At 35.1% G+C, this 17,312-nt stretch overlaps 1 long non-coding RNA gene across 1 annotated transcript; it reads right to left on the bottom strand.

Annotated features, from left to right (window-relative positions):
• Positions 1 to 273: 273 nt before the first annotated feature.
• On the bottom strand, positions 274 to 16,981 carry LOC116663150. Its single transcript, XR_004319253.1, has 3 exons — positions 16,969 to 16,981; positions 2,332 to 2,335; positions 274 to 467 (listed from the first exon to the last, which is right to left on the bottom strand). It is a non-coding gene; the product is annotated as an uncharacterized LOC116663150 (long non-coding RNA).
• Between the last annotated feature and the right edge of the window lie 331 nt (positions 16,982 to 17,312).

The following is a 17,312-nucleotide window of genomic DNA, read 5'->3' as shown; positions in this document are numbered from 1 at the left end:
GAGTTGAATATCTTAAACTTAGGGTCACATATGTAGGATGTGACACCCAGAATTTGAATATAGATGGTTTGGTTTCAGAAACCATATTATAAGCACCATGCTATACTGTTTCCATATTGAGCTACAAGCCTTTATTTTTTTAATTGAAGTATAGCCAATTACAATGTGTCAATTTCTGATGTACATCATAATGTTCCAGTCATGCATATACATACATGTATTCATTTTCATATTCTTTTTAAATTAAAGGTTATTATAAGACATTGAATATAGTTTCCTGTGCTATATAGAAGAAATTTGTTTTTTTTTAAATCTATTTTTATATGTAGTAGTAATTTGCAAATCTCAACCCCCCAGATTTATTCTTCCCCACCCTCTTTCCCCGGATAACCGTCAGACTGTTTACTATGTATGTGAATCTGTTTGGTTTGTAGATGAGTTCATTAGTGTCCTCTTTTTTCTTTCTTCTTCTTCTTCTTTTTTTTTTTTTTTTTTTTTGTTTCGATAAAGCCAAGAAGAAAAAGAAACAACAACAAACACTGTTGGGAGTGATAATGTTTGATAACAAATTAAATTGATGTTCTGGTAATTAAGGAATTTTCAGACTACTTTACCAAAGTGAGATTTGAACTTGAGCTTATCAAGTTTATTGAAGATAAAATGCCTGTTACCTTCTTGTCAATAATTAGGTTCTGTGGAGGAAGTATTGTATTCTTTTACAATACAATAAATATTTTACTTCCACTACATTGTGGATTTGTTCCTGCACTTTTTCCTACTCCCAAGTTCCTTGTTGCATTAAGATCTGGGACAGAAATGTAGAGTGAATAATCTAGACCATTTTGACAAACTGAAATTTGTTTGCAACAGAATATTATCCTTCAAATTGCTTTCCAAATACTTTTGGAATCGCTTTCCTTCATCACAGATTCATGGGAAAAGCTTTAGGACTGTGTAGTTAATTGACTCTGGCTCTCTCTGTATAATGACTTAAAAAAAAAGTTTTTTTTTTTCTTTCAAAGATAGCGTATCACTTGAGTATGAAGCAGTTAAGTCTGCTTTTGAGCCTAGTCCCAGTGAAGTGAGGGCATGATTTGTATTTTAGAGAAAATCAGTTAATTTTGATGTGTGACATCACCACAGACAGTGTTCCCAGTTCCAGAAAAACATCTGGCAAATGCATGCTATTAGGGAAGAGACTCGAAAAATGTTGATGGCTGCAAATTCAGGCCAAAGTGAGGGGACTGCCATGCTGTCTTTGTAAGCGACAGAGTTGCTATGAATTTCAGTACAGTAAAACGTGTCTGCTTATCCTCGTATTTGGAATACCTGAGTTTTGGTCCATTGTCGAGTTATACATCTCTCCCTGTTTGAGCTAATGACACTTGAAGAATGTGAACATGCTTTTTAGGATATATTACACTTTTGGTGTGAAGATAAATGACGTGAAATTGTATCTTTACATGTACCATTTACTTCTTTAGAAATAACAGACCACACAGATAATATTGGTACTGCAGTTAAGAAGTAAAGCTTGCAATGTTTGAATATGAGTCAAAGAAATCAATTGTAATTGAGTAGTGTGTTCAATTTTTAAAAACAATTTCCCCTCACAGCAAACCTAGTGTCATGATAACCCTAAGTACAGTGGTTTGCTGGAGGATGGACTCTCTGTTCATGTACATCCTGCCATCCCTTTGCACTATTGTGTTTTCCACGGGAGCCATCAAGCCATCAACCTCATGGTTTGCCAAGAGCTGCTCGGGATAGTTTTCTTGTCCCCAGTGGGTCTAATCATCTCATGGTTCCTGCCCTTCCACTAGCCTCCCTCCTTGGGACTCAGGGTTGGGATACAGAGGAATAAGAAAGTTTAAGAAATAAATCTGCATAATTCACAAAATGGTAGAAGTCTTTGGGTTTTGTGCTATTATATCAAAAAATTATATTGTTCAGAACCTTTTGTGTGCTAGACACTGACTCAAGTAGTTCTCCTGGATTATCTCCTTTAACTCCCACAGCAACATAATGTACTTGTTATCCCTATTTTACAGCTATGAAGACTGAGGCCTAGCCAAGTGAAGTATGTGCCCATAAAGGTGGGAAGAAGCTGGGCTTAAATACGAGTTTGAATACAAGGGCATCTTCCTAGTCGCTTCCCTGTTCTACCATCCTGTAGTGTAGAGACATTAACCTCTGAGTTTGCTGCGTCACAGACCTCAAGCAAAAGGAGTTCAGTTAAAAGTATATGGTATTCTGGACCACAGCGTAGCTTTTCTACTAGCTGAATAGATAGTCACCTACTTGGCATGATTTCAAGTATGGCAGAGAGACCCACCTGCTGGTTATTGCCTGAAAATTCACTGTTAGGGAATTTTCTCTAGGAATGAGAACACATTGATGCCTAAGGAGCCACTAACCAGCAGATACTGTTTTTTCTGAAGTATGCTTTCTGTAAGTGCCATGATTTAGATCATTTGGACTTTGTGTTTGTTCTCTATTCCAAAAAAATCTTAATTTTTTTTAGTGTATTCTGTCCTTTCAAGGGCTATAATAGTTATAGCCCCCAGGAAAATCAGGCTAGACTATATTATACTGTGGTAAAAATATCGTTAACTATCAGTGGTTTGCAGAGACAAAGGTTTTGTTTAGCTCATGCTGTGTGTCCATGTCCATTGTAGGTTTTTAGGGACCCATGCATAAGGGAATGAGGGATTTTGGAGGGTCAAACATCAGCAGTGAATTGCTTTTGCCTGTAAGTAATGTATGTACTTCCCCTTACAGCTTATTGGAGAAAAATAGCCACAGTGCCCCAAGGAGCCACAAGGAGTCTATATTAAATTCCTAGGACAGCCGTAACAAATTACTATAAACTAGGCGGTTTAAAGAAAGAGCAATTTATTCACTCATGGATCTGGGCTAGAAGTCTGAAATCCAGGTGTTGGTAGGATTGATTACTTCTGAAGGTCTGAGTAAGAATCTGTTCTGTGCCTCTCTCCTAACTTCTGGTAGTCATCAACAATCTTCTTGGCTTATAGAAACATCACTCTAATCCCTGCCTCTGTCTTCACATGGATTTCTTCCTTGTGTCGGTCCAGAACCGGTGTCTAAATTTCCCTCTTACAAGAACACCAGTCATTGGATCAGTGCCCACCCTAATCCTAAAATGATCTCATTTTAATGACCTCTGTGAAGACTTCTTTTTCCAAGTAGTCACATTCACAGGTACTAGGAATTAGGATTTGGACATACCCTTTTAGAGGACAAGTTCAACCCCCAGCAAGGAGAATGAAGTACAATTAGATCATGAGATTGGAAAGGAATTGACATGGAAATAAATGGCAAAGGGCACCAATGATGACTATGCTCCCCTTTGAAACTTGGAGGGGAGACATTTCTTTTTAGAAGTTGCTAGGATTTAAGAAAGGTTAGCAGCTCAAAGAAGTAAGACTTAACTACTGATATTAAACAAATAGCCTGACCTGCTAAGAATGTTTGAAGAACAGAGGGATGCTATTTGGGACAGGAACACAGAGATATTTATAGTCTCAGTGGTTTGAAGCCTCTGCGTATCTACATGTCTCTGCCACCTCATGGAAGGAAGTGAATCAGGGCTTTTGTGAGCACAGGGGTGGAAGTACAAACCAAGTCTTTTACCTAACTGGAGTGTTTTCTGTAGGATATGTGTAGTCTCTTGGTGGTGATTATAACAGAAGATAACTTAGAAATAACTAAGATAAGACATTCTGGTGCCAGGGATTTCTCAAGATTGAGGATTTACTACAAAGAACACAATTTAATTACAAACAATGACTGTGTAAATTGATAATGAAAAAATTCAGGATTAATGAAAAGTTGACAGGATGTGTCTTTCGATTAATTATGACTCAGGTATCTTTTAAGATGAAATTGTTTAGTGTTGAAATTATGCAGTTTAAAAATGAATTATATTTGGATAAACAAGCTGTGGGAAATGCATAATAGTAAATGTGTCTGGGGTTAAGAAGGAGGCCCCATCAGGAGCTTGTTTAATTTATCTGTGAGTCAAATCCTTGGGGTGACAGTGAATCCATAAATCAAAGTGGTAGCAATATCACAAGAATACTATGTACCTAACTAGTATGTGGGAGGACTGGGATGCAGAGAGTATGCTTAGAAACTGCAAGTGGCAAAATATAGTTATTGAGGTAGAGGCAGCTGAAAACAACCTTCATCTAGGACCATCTCTTATTACAAGATGAATCTTCCTGGACCCTTCTCTGTGACCTTCTGCAGCTTGATTGTGTATCTCCCCTTTGCCTATCTCTCACAATTTTGGGGGTTAGGGATTGGTGGTTATAAGAACTTTCATGCATCAAAATCTCAAATGTCAGCGAGAAATGACAAAGTGTTTCAGGAATAGAGAGGGTGAAGCATGTGGAAATAACAGAAGGGCTACAGCTTTGGCATATGGTGAATGGCCTAGATGTTAAGTAAGTTAGCAGTTAATCAAAATAAGAGGCCAGAGATGGAGTGGAAAGAGTGGGAGAGAGAAGAGCTAGGTTCTAGACCAGGCTTTGTTGCCAACTATTTATGGCTTAGGCAAATCACTTATCTTTAAAACTGAAACACATCTTTCCTAAGCTCCTTTCTAGCTGGGAAGTACTATGATTAAGGATATTTGCATCTTCCTGTTCATCAGTGTATGTGGCCAATGATTCATGGCAAAGAGGCAGTCTTCAACATTGGAGGAAGGCTTTTTGCATACAACTGTCAAATGTTTGTAAAGGAGGATCTCAGGTATCATAACTGCATATAGGGAAAATGAGAAAAAATAATATAATATTTTATTGAGTGTAATAATAAATACTTATTGACAGACACTGTTCTTTTTTTCCTCTTCAATTAATCTACATACAGTCCTAGAGAAGGAAATGGAACCACAGAAGTTTGAAATAATTTGCCTGAAATAACACTGTTATTAAGGTGGCTTGACTGTTGAGGCTTTGCTCCTTACTCCTTCATCGTTAATTCCTGCCTCGGATAAATAGATAGACATTTGATGGGGGAGCCAGGGTTCCATGATGGCCTTGGACCTCACTTAAATAAAGACATTCACTTATTTACCAAACATTTATTTACTGTGAACTTGCTGAGTGTGTTGCTGTTCTAGACACTAAAGATAAAATTGTGATGAAGAACCCAATACCAGCCTTCAGCATTTTCAGTGTAGTAGAGGAATACAGAATTAGACAGCACTTATAATACAGTATGAGAAATGATGATATAGTTTCATGTAGGACTGGGTATAGTTAAGGACACACACGTATGTGTGTGTGTGTGTGTGTGTGTGTGTGTGTGTAGGAAGGTCATTCTAGAAGGAACACTCAACCTGTACCTTGAGGGATGGACACCAGGTGAAGTGAGAAGGAAGTAGATAAAGAAAGAAGAGTGTTTCTTGCAGGGAGACACGTGAGAAGAATCCAGAGCTAGCTCCTAAACTTTGGACCGGTGCTGACATAACAGCTGGTTTCACTTGAGATTCAAATTTGATAGGATATGGGCTTGGGCATTTATATTGTGAACAGACTGGTATGAATGTCAGGCTGGTTTGTGAACCCTGAGTTTTAGGTTGTTTGGACTCCAGGAGTCCCATATGCTCTAAGAGGTTCTGAATCATTTTGGAAGATGGCAGAGAAAGAACCTGGTTGGATGTGAGAGATTACAACCTCCAAGGGAGCTCCTGCTCTGGGTGGATTTGGGTGGTGTCTGAGACAGAGGCTGGACCTTCTGAGAGCAGTCTAGGAGCGTCTTGGACCAGCCCGAGTGGCATAAGTTAGAGGAGATGCTGAAGTGACATGACAGGACCCGTTTTCTTTCTTGTTTGAAAAGCTCTATTTGAGGAAATATTCTCAAACTCTTGTGGCAGAGTTTCATCCTGGGATGAGTAATGTTCATTTAAGTGCCCTCTGTCACATGTGAACCATGTGGCAAGTGTCTGTTAGTTTTGTGACAACATTTGTAGATATTTTGCATTAACATCATAGGCCAAATACTGTGATAGCATATCTCATTCTTATCAATAAAAAACCCTTAAGGAAATAAATGGGATCATCATTTTTGGTTGTTTCAGTGACAGCTCTATGCTATTCTTTCTAGGAAAAAGGTTCATTGTGTAATCTAGTGAAAAAATTTCTGAAGTTGTACTGTATTTGGGTTTTTCAGAGTCTTCATGGGAGAAATTCTTAAGTCAGTTTTCCTTTAAAAATTTATCAACTTTTTTTCTTTTGTATTATGGAACTTTTCTAATATGTAAAAGAGTGAAAACAATAATAAAATGAACATCTATATGTATCCTATTTGCTTAAAAAAATCTTCCCGGTTTCACTTCCTTCTCCCTTCTATCACCCTCCATTAACACTTTTTATTGAACTTGGTGTTCAACTTTGTGTTCAATATAAATAATGTTTTAAAATGTCCAAATTACTATATATTTTAGAGTTATATACTTACACAGAAAATGATAACATTGGGGCATTTAAAAATATTTTTCTGTGTAATTGTATGACCCTAAAAAATATATGGTAATTTGGATTTTTAAAACATTTTTAAAATCAAAGCTTCCTGTACATATCTTTCCATAGCTTTTTTTAAAGCCCAATATTATATTTTGAAGATCTATTACTATTGGTGTATGTCTCTGCTTAATTCATTTTCATTGCTTCATAGTATTTCACTGTCTGAAAAGACCATGTTCTAAAAAAACTTTTTTTTTGCTTTTTAAAAAAATTTTTATTGAAGTATATTTGATTTACAATGTTAGTTTCAGGTGTACAGCAATGTGATTCAGTTATACATACATGTATATATTTTCTTTTCAGATTCTTTTCCATTATATGTTACTGCAAGAAATTGAACATAGTTCCTTGTGCTATATACAGTAGGTCCTTGTTTATCTATTTTATATATAGTAATGTGTGTCTGTTAATCACCAACTGGTAATTTATCCTTCCCACCCTTTCCTCTTTGGTAACCATAGTTTGTTTTCTATGTGTGTGAGTTTGTTTTTGGTTTGTAAGTAGAATTTGTATCATTTTTTTAGGTTCCACATGTAAGTGATATCATAGATATTTGCCTTTGTCTGACTTACTTCACTTAGTATGATAATCTCTAGGTCCATCCATGTTGCTGCAAATGGCATTATTTAATTCTTTTTTATGGCAGAGTATGTACCTCACACATCTTCTTTATCAAGTCATCTGTTGATGAACATTTAGGTTGTTTCCATGTCTTGGCTATGTAAATAGTGCTGCTATAAACGTTAGGGTGCATGTGTCTTTTTGAATTACACTTTTCTCTGGATATATGCCCAGGAGTGGGATTGCTGAATCATGTAGTGTATCTATTTTTAGTTTTTTAAGGAACCTCCATACTGTCCTCCATAGTGGTTGCACCAATTTACCAATAGTGTAGGAGGGTTCCTTAGAAAGACCATGATTGATTTATCCTCCCATTGATAGATATTTAAATTGGAAACAACTCATCAAGTTCTTTGACTAGTTATATCTATAATTTAAATCATTCAATCTTTGCCATTTATAGCTGCCTCTTTCCTCCATTGTTTCAATGATCATCTAAGGTATACAACCATTATTTCTGAACGATTAAAGAAAATAGACAACATTACAATAAATAAATTTGTGTGAATTCAGTTACAGCTTGAACACTGTGTCTGTAAGCTTACAATTGGAAATAATGATGACTTTGTAAATGGAGGGAGCAATAATAAAGCTGAAGTTCTGGTCATATTCCATAACCTATTATTTTTTAGGTGCAGTGAGTTTGTTAAAGAGGCCAAATAAATTGGTAGCCATCTACAGGAAAGTATTTTTATATCAACTTCTTCAGGTCAGTCCAGCAGGTTCACCTTTAAAAGAATTAATTCTTGTAAGAAGAGGTCACCCAATCAGATCCTGTCCCACTGTTGACCTTTTCCATCTTAAATTCTGAATTTTAAAAATCCCCTGGTTTTGGCCATTGCTAATTCAGAAAGTTTTAAGAATATTTGTTTCATGAGCATGGAGATAGGTATCAATATGGCCTAATCACCAGGGTGTGTATGAAACTATCATCCTCTCCCCCAAGTATCTTCCATATCAGTTATCACTGATGTTTCAAATGGTCTTTTCAGAAGGCACAACCTTTCTGCTGACTGACTAAAGATAACACTTGTTAAATTTGAGTGACTTAAAGTTTGGTAAATGACGTGTAGTTTAAATGACAGAGGTGGTAACTTGATACACTTGAAGGAGAAACGCAAGTCAACCAAATAAAATCAAGCTAGAATGAAGGGGAAAAGTCAAAGAATCAATGAAAAAGCATTAGACTGGTTCAAGTATACTTGGCAAACTTGTGTGTGAAAAACATGTAAGGATTTTAGTAAACAGTAATCTTACTATGAGTCAACAGTTCAATTATCCTGTGAAACTAACAGTGCAAACTGAAAGCTATATTAACAGAAGTATAATTCCTCAATCAAGGGAGGTAATCAGTCTGTTCTACTCAGGGACTACTCAGACAACATCTGGAGACATGTTTGCAGTCCTAGAATCTGCATTTTTCATTGTCACATTGATAACCTAGAAGTCTGGAAACTGCCTAGAGAATAAAAGGTTTGGAAATAATGCCATTGAAGAAAAGTTTTCATCAATATGCATCCTTTTGGATCTAGCTTCTTTCACTTCCACTTAACAAAATTCATTTAAGATTCATCTATGTTACTATGTGAATCGATAGTTTGTTACTTTATATGATGAGTAGTTTACCATTATGTGGATGTACCGTAGTCTATCTGCTCACTATCTAAAGGACATCTTGGTTGTTTCCAATTTTTGATTTTGAAAAAAGCTTCTATAAAAAATTCTTGTAACTATAATTTTGCATTTTTCTTGGATGAGAACCTGGGAGTGGAATTACTGTTTCATATGCCTTTATAAGAAACTGCCAAACTGTTCCAAAGTAGCCACACCATTTTGCATTTCCACCATCTGAGTACTCTACATTCTTATCAGTGCTTGACTTGGTATTGTCAGTATGTGTGTGTGTGTGTGTGTGTGTGTGTGTGTGTGTGTGTGTGTGTGTGTTTATGTAGGCGTGTGTATAGCCATTGTTATGGAGGTGTAGTGTCAGCCCTTTACTCATTTTTTTTTATTGTTTTGTTTTCTTGTTACTGAATTTTGAGAGTTCTTTATATATTCTGGATATGTGTTCTTTGTCAAAAACGTGATTTGTAGGTATTTTCTCCCAGTCTGTGGGCAGTCTTTTTCATTTTCTTAATATGGTACTCCTTTTTTTGCCGTGCAAATCATTTTATTTGTGTGTAGTAGTCGAGGTTATCAATCTGTAATTTTATTGAATATGGATTTTGAGTTATGATTGGAGACCTTTTCTTAGGTTACAGAAGAATTCACTTATGTTTTCCTTCTAATATTTGTAGTTTTATTTTTAAAGTTTAGATCACTCATGTTTGGAGTTTATTCCAGAATGTGGCATGAGGAATTGATTCAATAGACCCAATGTTATCTTTTCCCAAATGGGTATACAATAATTTGAGTATGTTTTGCTCCAGTGGTTTGAGATGCCACCTTTATCATATGATAAATTTCCATAAGTTGTTACGTCTATTTTAAGGCTTTCTGTTCTGTTCTATTGGTTTGTCTGTCTATTTATGCACCATATGCACACTGCTTTAATTATGGAGGCTTTTGTAGTATGCTTAAGAATCAGATAGAGCTAGATTTTTCTCATAGCTCTTTCCCCCCACTGTTTTCCCAGTTTTTATTACATATCTGTTTTTCCATTTGAATTGCAGTGTCAACTTGTCTAGCTCCAAGAAAAAAAGATTTTTATTGTGATCACATTGTTTATGAATTAACTTTGAGAACACACACATCCTGATGATTAAGACTTTAGAACGAATAAAAAGGGATGTTTTCCATTTACATAAGTCTCCATTTATATATTTTATGGGTGTTTTTAATAATTTACTTCATAAAGGTTTTGAAGTTAACTGGCTAAGTTCATTTCTGAGTATTTATCTTATTATTGCTATTGTGAATTGAGTTTTCTTTTCCATTTTATCTTCTAACTTATTTGTTATATAAAGAATATTGATTTTTTGCTTGCTAATTTTATATCTGCTACCTTTTTTATATCTTATTCTTTTATCATTTGAGTTAATTTTAACATTGATTCTCTAGATGTTTCTTGATGTATTGGTATGTAATTTGCAAATAGAGATAGTTTTTTATTTCTTCCTTTCTCTTGTCTAATTACATTGGTTAATGCCTCCAATACAGTGTTAAAAGGTTTTCGAGACAGTGGGTATTAGAATTCTTGCTTTGTTTTTTATCTTAATAGAGATGTTTATACTGTTTTCTCATCAAGTAAGATGCTAATGTTAAGACTGTGGTAGGGGCACGTGCACGTGAGTGTGTATGTGTGTGTGTGTGTGTGTGTGTGTGTGTGTGTAAGAAAGCATTCATTCTTCATCAAGGATTTTATTAGAAATAGCTGTTGAATTTTGACTACAAAGTAAATATTTTATTTCAGATTCTGCTTTTTTTTTTTTTAGTTCTAGGATTTCCATTGGCTTCTTTCATAGTTTTAATATTCTGAAATTTCTATCTCTTTATTCATAAATTTATCTTTCATTGGAGTTTAACACTGATTGAAGGTTATTTTCCCCCCCTAATTCTTGTGTGCTAATTCTAAAATCTGCCTTGTCAGTGGGTCTGTTTATATTGATTTTTTTTTTTCTGAATGGGGGTCATATTTTTCTTCCTCTGCTAATACATGGGAACATTATATATAATACACTAAGAAGATTTGGATTCTGTCATGTCCCTCTGAAGAGTGTTGAGGGTCGTTCTTGCAGATGCTTACATTACTGAGATCACCTTGAGTTTCTGGAGGCTTGGTTTCAGGTTTTGTTTGACTGGTTCTATATCACTGTTTCCCTTAATGTAAGGGACATCTTAGGCATAGAATGTAATTTTTACCTCTTAGGTAAACTGAGAGCTTCAATGGAATGGCTGGAGGGTTTACCAAGCCCCTCTGACTTACTGTAGTAGGCAGCTGCTGGAGTCTCTGGTCAGTTCTTTCAGTATTCTGTGTTTTTTTCCCCTTGGGCTTTTTAGACTCTTGCCTTTACATATGTGCAGTTAGAAGTCACCCAAACATCTTGAGAAATTTTTTATGCAGATTTCGGGACTTCTTACTTTTTAGCTCCCTCCTCTCAGGGAGTTTTCTCCTTGATTTACTGTTTTTCTGGCAACCCCAAACTCTGACATTTGACTCCTCAGTTCATTAAGATTACCCTTTTTGGCTTGAGAGCACTTGCTCTGGAATGAATAGATGGTGCTCTCAAAGGAATAGCTGTATACATGTGGATTTTATTCAGTGTCATTTCCTTTTTCAAGGAATGAATTCTGTACAGTTCCTGTCTATTTTTGCTTACTTCCCAATATTTCTAAACATGTTAAAAATATTTTGCTTATAATGTTTGATTGTTATTGGCAGGTTACAGTATAGTCTGATACAAGTGACTCTTCCGTTACTTCAGTCCAGAAGTACAGAACCAAGACTCATCCCAGTGGAATTAACTCCAAAGAGTATGCTTGTTCCATTTTACCACACTGTCTTACCTACTCGAACTTGTACTGCCTAGGTGTAAGACGTGAGTTTTATCATTGTTATTTTTCAAAGCTGGATTGCCAGTAGTCTCCTTGGAGTTTTGTAATAAGCTAACAATTTGACTATTTTTAACGACTTGCTTGGTAGTTTGAAGGAGTAACCACCTTGACTATTTCCTCCTGTGCTGATTAGTCCCACTCAGCCCATGATGATTTGTCTGACTTTGGCAACCCTCTCTGCTACTTTTATGTTGTTCATACACAGAATCTGAAGTCAAAGAGCACCATATCTTGCCAATTCTAAGAGTTAAAGATACTTTTGTATCACAGCACCAAACTAATTTCTATTAGATTTAATAGATTCTACTTGATAGTAGATCTTATCCAGATATTCCTCATGTTTATAAATTTAATTTGAAGATTTGGAAAGTATATAATATGTCCATAAGAGAAAATCATTTTGAAAAGGATTATTTGCTTATTCTTTCAAATAACCTAGTTTATTGGTCTCAGGGCATAATGCAAACTAATTTATGATTTCTCTCTCACATTGTTTCAAATGAAAAAGTGGTAACTTTTTGACAATTTTTTTCAGAATTGTTTCATATCAGTGGTGAGGAGACACTTTATATGCAGCTTCATCAAGTTATAAAATATTGTTATGAGTCACATAGTGGGAAGATTATAGGTGTATTCTATTTTTAAGGGTACTCAGTATATATGAGAATTTAGTTGTTAAGTTTAAGAATGGCTACTCTCTTTATGAAGCATTATTTCCTTAATACTGGTTTTGTATAAGTGCTCTTCTGATACAAATAAAATATAATCAGAAAGAGTTTCGCTTGCCTGAATTCTACCCGGAGTTTCAGGGAAGGGTCTAGGTTTACTGCATTTTGTGACAATCTATGCTAAACAGCAAATCTTGCCAAAAAGGACAGCCTCTTGCAGGTCCCCAGTGACCCATCACTGTGTCTCATGTCTGCACACTTATTAATAGATTTTCATGTCACTAAAACATGATTGATTATAGTTACTTTTATCTGGAATTTTTGGCTATCCATAATCTCATTCCTGGTATCTCCTAGCTCATCTGATGCCATTATGGTGGTTAAAATTTCAGTAATGATTGCATTTTATATTGTGGGGCAAAATTTTATCGTACTATCATTAATAATTGATATTTTATTCAGTGATGTTTCAAAGAGTTCAATTTTGATATGTATGTATAGTATAAATTAATAAAAGGGTGAATAGTTGGAAAGAAAAAGACAAATAGAAGAAAATGACACAGTAATTTGGGTATTAGTTGGTGAGGGCTTGAACTTGTCATACTTGTAGAAATATAAAGGAAGTAGTATTTAAGATAATTAGATTAAAGAAATAAAATTAAAGAATATCTAATTAGACTTGGTAACTGAATGAAAACGGCTATGGTGGAGCAGTCCAACGGGGAGGCAATTTGAGGAGAAAAATGATTGTTGAATAAGAAATAGGATAGCTAAGAGAAAATATAATTTGAGATAAAGGATTGTAGTTTAAGGATGTGGCCGGGAATGGAAATGCATATTTGGGATTCAATCTCATAGAAGTGATAGATGAAATGTTGAAGAGTCAAATGGGATTAGCCATCATCTGTAATAGAGCAGATGCTGTTATGGTAATTTTGTGGCACAACTTTATAGAAACATTCTGTCTTAAAGTATTTTAGTATGACTTATATCTCTGAGTACATTTCTGTATTAGACATTGGCCCCTTTCCCCTAGCAGTTAGTAACTCATATATATTAACCATAGTATAGGTTTTTAAATTTAAAAAGGAAAAAAATAACCCCTTGGGTTTACTTTGCTGCTTGCTTATTACTGTTCAGTAGAAACACATGAGCCAAATGTTAAGCAAATTTAATATTAGAGCTTTGATTGATTCAAGGTCTCTCTCTGGTGAATTGCTCAGTTAGCTAGGATTTTTTTCTTCTAATTTTATTACTGGTTGTCATACCTACTTCCAACAGGAACTTCTTACCTTTCAATATATCTTCTTTGTTGTCATGTTATACTTCATAGCTAGAGGAAGAAATAGTTTATTATTTTACAGGACTTTCTCCTTGTTCCACGTTTATCAACGTGTGTTCACTTTTGGTCATCAGTGCTGGCATTTTCCTGGGAGGGTGTCAGAAACTGGAAATTTGTAACCCTGCTCAGTCTTCAGATGTGGCTACATATTTATCTATTAAATGGATTAGTTTTCAAGTTTAAAAAGTTAAGAGATTTCACATAACATGAATCTGAATTTCCAGCTGCTTTGGAACAATTGGAAAAATCTAGTGACCCTCTGAACTAGCTATCTACTGCTTCAAACAACAATATTTGTTATCTCAGTTTCTGTGGGTCAGGAATCCAGGTGCAGGCTGACTGGTCCCTCTGGGCCTCTCACAAAGCTGTACTCAAGGTATCCACTGGGATTGCCGTCTTAGTAAGATTTCACTGGGAGAGGATCATCCAAGCTCGCTGCCAAGGCTGTGGGAAGGATTTAGCTCCTCAGGGGTGGGGGGGTGGGGGTGGGAGAGGTGGTGTTGATGTAGGTTAAAGTTCTCCCTCAGTTCCTTTTCATATAGGTCTCTCCATAGGGCAGCTCATCACAGGGCAGTTTGCTTTATTAGAACAAAAATGAGAAGAGGGAGAGAGAGTGCCACCAGGATCAAAGTCAGTCTTTTGTAACCTAATCTTGCAAAAGCCTCAGGACACTTCTGCGATGTTCTTTCCTATCGGAGACAAGTCACTAGGTCCACCTTACACTCAAGGGGAGGGCATTACCAAGGGCGTGATTGCTGTTAGGAGCCATTGTAGAAGTCATCGATTGCTCCCCACTTGTGAGTTTTCACAGCACAGGCATGTGTTAGAGCTGAGTCCTGACTGGCTCCTTATGAGTAGGTCATGAACTCTCTGGTCCACAGCTGACCTCATCCCCCCCTTATCCTGTTTATGTTCCCTGCTGGAATTCTACATGCAGTTGAGTTAGTGACAATGGCATTAAGCAGGGATCACAATCTTTTTTTGTCGAGATATTTCATACTCTTCCCTTGGAGACAAAATAACCTCATGGAGTCGGAATAGGAGACTTGAAAAGGAGCAGATTTAATGTAGGCTAGTTGGTTAACATATACCACTTAGTTCTTCAGAAATTCTTTAAGAATTCTCTAAATTTTGAATCAAACTTAATTAACAGATATTTAAATTATTTAAAAACTGTGAAAACCTACTAGAAAGTAATAAAATTTGTCACACTTAGAAAGCAGCAAAGCTTCATTTACACATAAACTTTAAATTATTCTAAATGTGTTACTAATTAGAAGCTTGTGGCACTGAACTGGTCTTTTAAAAAAGTTCTGTAAAGTTCTACATGAATGCTCAGTGGTATGAAGCATTTATGTAGAATGGTATGAAGCAAATTCTTCTTGAAATTGTGCAACTAAAATGAAATATGTGAATAAATTGTTCATGAAGCTGATATAACACTGTTTCTTTAATCTCCTGATTTCACATTTTTTCATTATCAGAATAGAATGTATTCTCATTGACTGACTTTATTATAAGTAAATTTTTAAGAACATGAACTTATTTATGTTAATAAAATGCCACTTTTAACTCAATTGCAGTACTGTGTAAGAATTCACTTGAGCAAAGGATTTCATTGCTAAAAAACATAAACAAATAACATTCAAAACCATTGATCTGTAATAATTTTCCTTTGGGTTAAAGAAACTTTAGCAAGAGATATTTCCAGTAAGAACTTTATTATTCCTAAGCAAAATCATAAAATAGCTTGTTAGAATAAAAGCTTTCTTTTCTAAAATAATGACAAACAATATGTAAAATACAAACTCTGAGGTGCAGCAAGATTCTGAAGTATCTTTTCGAATCATCCAAGCTTTGATATGCATAGTATAGTTTATATATTGAAGAGATAATCAGTTATCCAGATGTATTATTATGTTATTTGGCCGCTGTATTCATTAACCAGAATTTGGTCAATTTTCTTGACTATACTATGTTGCAGAATTTATTTTATAAACACTATGTTCTATACCATAACCATAACCTGTAAATATTTAGTTTATTTACCATGTTAGTTTGTTACTATTTTTAGGATTTAATTTTAATGATAAGAAATGTAAAACATATGCTTAGTGTCTAGTGGGATTCCTATTGTTAGGCATTTTTTTTCCCTCCAGGTAGAATTTAGTAGCGAATGTGGCAACTGTCTGCAGTAACAATGTTAGCAAATCAAATATTAGTCATATTTATTTTAAGTCTACATTATAAACTAAATCAACTTCAAAGGTATTTATTACTCATGCAACAAAATAAGCATATGACTAGTCTATCTGAACATTAATGAAAAGTTTATTTTGATTTTAAACATATTTTAAGAGTTCACAATATAACTTTTTTGATGAGTTTCTGTTACATAATATTTGTTTTTGTTTTATCCCATTTACCACCCCAATATGACAATGGCTTTATTGTGTTATTTATAGATGTACCATGTAGTTAAGGGACCTGGTACCAAAGAGAATTTGCCTCATCTTATCTTTCATGCTAACCTCTTCTCAGCACTCATAGAAAGCCCCTCACCCCAGAGGGAGGCCATCACTAGAACGGGGGGTATTGCTGGTTAAGTGTCTGAAACTCTGAATTCTATCTTAAATGGCAGATCACTAGTGACAGGCGTTTGTCCTTTCATAAAGCTGCCATTTATTATCCTTTGCTACAGCAAAGTATGTTCTAAATTCTTGTGTAGAGTTGAAATTTTAGAAGCCAACCTGTTGAAGTTGAAAACTTGCTAATTCTCTGATGTTCAAAAAGGTTTGTGATTATCTTGTCAATCAGTACTTCTAATACAAGTGGAATCCTCTTCTCAGATTTCCCCTTCCCAATCTGAATATAAAATTTGTTTTAATGAAATGTAGTTGATTTACAATGTTGTGTTAGTTTCAAATGTACAGCAAAGTAGTTCAGTTATATATATATATGTGTGTGTGTATATGTGTATATATATATATATATATATGTTTTCTAATTCTTTTCCATTATAGGTTATTACAAGATATTGAGTATAGTTTCCTGTGCTATATAGTAGGTCCTTTTTGGTTATTTATTTTATGTATAGTAATGTGTATATGTTAATCCCAAACTCCTAATTTATCCCTCCCCATACCTTTGGTAATCACAAGTTTTCTTTGTCTGTGAGTCATTTCTGTTTTGTAAGTAAGTTCACTTGTGTCATTTTTTGTTATTCTACATATAAGTGATATACTGTATTTGTCTTTCTCTGTCTGACTTACTTCACTTAGTATGATAATCTCTAGGTCCATCCATATTGCTGCACATGGCATTATTTCTTTTTTATGACTGAGTAGTATTCCTGTGTGTGTGTATGTGTGTGTGTAAATTCCACATAATCATAGTGTATGATACTTTAAATGTATTGCTGGATTCAGTTTGCTAGTATTTTGTTGACGATTTTTGCATCTGTGTTCATCAGTGATATTGGCCTGTAATTTTCTTTTTTTGTGATATCTTTGTCTGGTTTTTGTGTCAGTGATGGTGGCCAGCCTCATAGAATGCATTTGAAAGTATTCTTTC

Source organism: Camelus ferus, chromosome 4 (assembly GCF_009834535.1).
Source record: "Camelus ferus isolate YT-003-E chromosome 4, BCGSAC_Cfer_1.0, whole genome shotgun sequence".
Lineage (NCBI taxonomy): Eukaryota > Metazoa > Chordata > Mammalia > Artiodactyla > Camelidae > Camelus > Camelus ferus.
This window is presented reverse-complemented; position numbering and strand designations above follow the sequence as displayed.